Consider the following 5000-nt stretch of genomic DNA (forward strand, 5'->3'; position numbering starts at 1 on the left):
ATATTTGTAATATTTAGCCTATTCAGTTAGCATATGATTAGCTTTTGTCTTTCTTTCTCTTTAATTAAAAGTGTATTTTGCTCGAGTGTCTTTTGTTATATAAAAAAAACGACATAAAACGAATAAGTAGCTTCCTCAATGGAAAAGGCTACTTAACATAGTGACTTCATAGTCATCCAGACATTATAATGCACATGCCAATGTTTTTTGTACGCCTCACCAAATGTGTATTATAGTTGATAACATACTACGGCACGTTGAAAAGCGGACACTCCACTGACAACCTCTTCTGACGGTGGCTAGTAAATACTAGTCCCTATATTAAACCAAACTACTCTTCAAACACGAGTCAAAAAGTATACGGTATGCATCATATGTCTATGAGGATGTAGACCTGTGTGTTGCTATCCTGGTTTTGTTGAGGGACGGTGTGAATACAGAGAGGAGCAGTTTGTTGAAGGACGGTGTGAATACAGAGAGGAGCAGTTTGTTGAAGGACGGTGTGAATACAGAGAGGAGCAGTTTGTTGAAGGACGGTGTGAATACAGAGAGGAGCAGTTTGTTGAAGGACGGTGTGAATACAGAGAGGAGCAGTTTGTTGAAGGACTGTGTGAATACAGAGAGGAGCAGTTTGTTGAAGGACGGTGTGAATACAGAGAGGAGCAGTTTGTTGAAGGACTGTGTGAATACAGAGAGGAGCAGTTTGTTGAGGGACGGTGTGAATACAGAGAGGAGCAGTTTGTTGAAGGACTGTGTGAATACAGAGAGGAGCAGTTTGTTGAAGGATGGTGTGAATACAGAGAGGAGCAGTTTGTTGAAGGACTGTGTGAATACAGAGAGGAGCAGTTTGTTGAAGGACGGTGTGAATACAGAGAGGAGCAGTTTGTTGAAGGACTGTGTGAATACAGAGAGGAGCAGTTTGTTGAAGGACGGTGTGAATACAGAGAGGAGCAGTTTGTTGAAGGACGGTGTGAATACAGAGAGGAGCTGTTTGTTGAAGGACTGTGTGAATACAGAGAGGAGCAGTTTGTTGAAGGACTGTGTGAATACAGAGAGGAGCAGTTTGTTGAAGGACGGTGTGGATACAGAGAGGAGCAGTTTGTTGAAGGACTGTGTGAATACAGAGAGGAGCAGTTTGTTGAGGGACGGTGTGAATACAGAGAGGAGCAGTTTGTTGAGGGACGGTGTGAATACAGAGAGGAGCAGTTTGTTGAAGGACGGTGTGAATAGCTGAGCAGTGAAAATACAAACGGCAACAGAACTCATTAAAATACAAAATGGAGTTGCTCTGTTTGAATCATTCCTGTCAGTGAGAAGTGTTTGCATCCAATGCCACCCTTTTCCCTATGTAGCTCTGGTCTAAAGTAGTGTACTATATAGGGAATAGGGCTCTGGTCTAAAGTAGTGTACTATATAGGGAATAGGGCTCTGGTCTAAAGTAGTGTACTATATAGGGAATAGGGCTCTGGTCTAAAGTAGTGTACTATATAGGGAATAGGGCTCTGGTCTAAAGTAGTGTACTATATAGGGAATAGGGCTCTGGTCTAAAGTAGTGCACTATATAGGGAATAGGGCTCTGGTCTAAAGTAGAGCACTATATAGGGAATAGGGCTCTGGTCTAAAGTAGTGCACTATATAGGGAATAGGGCCCTGGTCTAAAGTAATGCACTATATAGGGAATAGGGCTCTGGTCTAAAGTAGTGCACTATATAGGGAATAGGGCTCTGGTCTAAAGTAGGGCACCATATAGGGAATAGGGCTCTGGTCTAAAGTAGTGTACTATATAGGGAATAGGGCTCTGGTCTATAGTAGTGTACTATATAGGGAATAGGGCTCTGGTCTAAAGTAGTGCACTATATAGGGAATAGGGCTCTGGTCTAAAGTAGTGTACTATATAGGGAATAGGGCTCTGGTCTAAAATAGTGTACTATATAGGGAATAGGGCTCTGATCAACAGTAGTGTACTATATAGGGAATAGGGCTCTGATCAACAGTAGTGTACTATATAGGGAATAGGGCTCTGATCTATAGTAGTGTACTATATAGGGAATAGGGCTCTGATCAACAGTAGTGTACTATATAGGGAATAGGGCTCTGATCAACAGTAGTGTACTATATAGGGAATAGGGCTCTGCTCAACAGTAGTGTACTATATAGGGAATAGGGCTCTGGTCTAAAGTAGTGTACTATAATAGGGAATAGGGCTCTGGTCTAAAGTAGTGTACTATATAGGGAATAGGGCTCTGGTCTAAAGTAGTGCACTATATAGGGAATAGGGCTCTGGTCTAAAGTAGTGCACTATATAGGGAATAGGGCTCTGGTCTATAGTAGTGCACTATATAGGGAATAGGGCTCTGGTCTATAGTAGTGTCCTATATAGGGAATAGGGCTCTGGTCTATAGTAGTGTCCTATATAGGGAATAGGGCTCTGGTCTATAGTAGTGTACTATATAGAGATTAGGGTCCTGGTCTAAAGTAGTGTATTAAATAGGGAATAGGGCTCTGGTCTATAGTAGTGTACTATATAGGGAATAGGGCTCTGCACTACATTAATGTGTATGATTTGTAATTTAGAGCAGGAAGGTACCTGTTATTTATCTGTTTCCTGTTTTACCAAGGCTGCTGTTAGGAGGAGCAGGAAGGTACTAGTTATTTATCTGTTTCCTGTTTTACCAAGGCTGCTGTTAGGAGGAGCAGGAAGGTACCAGTTATTTATCTGTTTCCTGTTTTACCAAGGCTGCTGTTAGGAGGAGCAGGAAGGTACCAGTTATTTATCTGTTTCCTGTTTTACCAAGGCTGCTGTTAGGAGGAGCAGGAGGGAATAATTAACCATTAACATAGCCACTTAGTTATCCTGTTGTTTGTGTTGTAGTTAGAGGTGCATTAAAATGACAGTGGTAGAGTTATGCACATTAAAAAGAACAGAGAGAGAGAGAGAGAGAGAGAGAGAGAGAGAGAGAGAGAGAGAGAGAGAGAGAGAGAGAGAGAGAGACAGAGACAGAGAGAGAGAGAGAGAGAGAGAGAGAGAGAGAGAGAGAGACAGAGACAGAGACAGAGACAGAGAGAGAGAGAGAGAGAGAGAGAGACAGAGACAGAGACAGAGACAGAGAGAGAGAGAGAGAGAGAGAGCGAGAGCGAGAGAGAGAGAGAGAGAGAGAGAGAGAGAGAGAGAGACAGAGACAGAGAGAGAGAGAGAGAGAGAGAGAGAGAGAGAGAGAGAGAGAGAGAGAGAGAGAGAGAGAGAGAGAGAGAGAGAGAGAGAGAGAGAGAGAGAGAGAGAGAGAGAGAGAGAGAGAGAGAGAGAGAGAGAGAGAGAGATCAGATGTAAGCTACTTATGAGAGAAAGATTACCAGGATGGGTGTACTCACACACACACACACACACACACACACACACACACACACACACACACACACACACACACACACACACACACACACACACACACACACACACACACACACACACACACACACACACACACACACACACAAACAAAAAGAAAGAAACATTTAGAAAAATGGGGCGGAGAAGAGTGAGAAAGAGAACAGAAAGAGAGAGGAAGAGACATGAGAGAGGGAGGGAGGGAGGGAGGGAGGGAGGGAGGAGCAGGGTGGAGAGGATAGGAGAGGAGGGAGGGAGGGGGTGAGGGAGGTAGAGAGGGAGGATGGAAAGAAAGAAGGAAGGAAGGAAGGGAGGAAAGAAGGAAAGAAGGAAGGAAAGAAGGGAGGAAGGAAGGAATGAAGGAAAGAAGGAAAGAAAGAGTCTAGGAGGAAAGACCTCCGGACTGTTCTATGAGCCCTTCAGCAGCCTCCTGTGATTGGACCAGAGCCAGAACACACGTGGGTGAGCCATTGGCTACTTTGATTTATTTATTTACAGATGATCCAATCGCTGATGACTTTGTTTTTGTCCAACACCACTCGTTTTTGACCACAAACGACTTCAACGACGTCAGACTGTAGAATGTAGGGAACGTAGAGCAGTGGGAGGGTTCAGTTTGAGTCGTCAGGTGACCACTATAAATAGGAAATAGGGAGTTATTTGGTCTCCCGAGTGGCGCAGCGGTCTAAGGCACTGCATTCTCAGTGCGTCACTACAGACCCTGGTTCGTTTCTACGGCTGTACCGCAACCGGCCGTGACCGGGAGTCCCCATAGGGCGGCGCACAATTGGCCCAGTGTCGTCCGGGTTAGCGTTTGGCCGGGGTAGGCCGTCCATTGTAAATAAGAATTTCTTGTTAACTGACTTGCCTAGTTTAAATAAAGATACAAATAATTTGGGACCAGTCTATGTGAAAATCTATGTTGTTTATATTAGACCTGTTAGGAGAGACAGAGTGGTCAGATTGGACCTGTTAGGAGAGACAGAGGGGTCAGATTGGACCTGTTAGGAGAGACAGAGGGGTCAGATTAGACCTGATAGGAGAGACAGAGGGGTCAGATTGGACCTGTTAGGAGAGACAGAGGGGTCAGATTGGACCTGTTAGGAGAGACAGAGGGGTCAGATTGGACCTGTTAGGAGAGACAGAGGGGTCAGATTGGACCTGTTAGGAGAGACAGAGGGGTCAGATTAGACCTGATAGGAGAGACAGAGGGGTCAGATTGGACCTGTTAGGAGAGACAGAGGGGTCAGATTGGACCTGTTAGGAGAGACAGAGGGGTCAGATTGGACCTGTTAGGAGAGACAGAGGGGTCAGATTGGACCTGTTAGGAGAGACAGAGGAGTCAGATTGGACCTGTTAGGAGAGACAGAGTGATCAGATTGGACCTGATAGGAGAGACAGAGGGGTCAGATTGGACCTGATAGGAGAGACAGAGGGGTCAGATTGGACCTGTTAGGAGAGACAGAGGGGTCAGATTGGACCTGTTAGGAGAGACAGAGGGGTCAGATTGGACCTGATAGGAGAGACAGAGGGGTCAGATTGGACCTGTTAGGAGAGACAGAGGGGTCAGATTGGACCTGATAGGAGAGACAGAGGGGTCAGATTGGACCTGATA

This window comes from Salvelinus alpinus, chromosome 11 (genome assembly GCF_045679555.1).
Source record: "Salvelinus alpinus chromosome 11, SLU_Salpinus.1, whole genome shotgun sequence".
Classification (NCBI taxonomy): domain Eukaryota; kingdom Metazoa; phylum Chordata; class Actinopteri; order Salmoniformes; family Salmonidae; genus Salvelinus; species Salvelinus alpinus.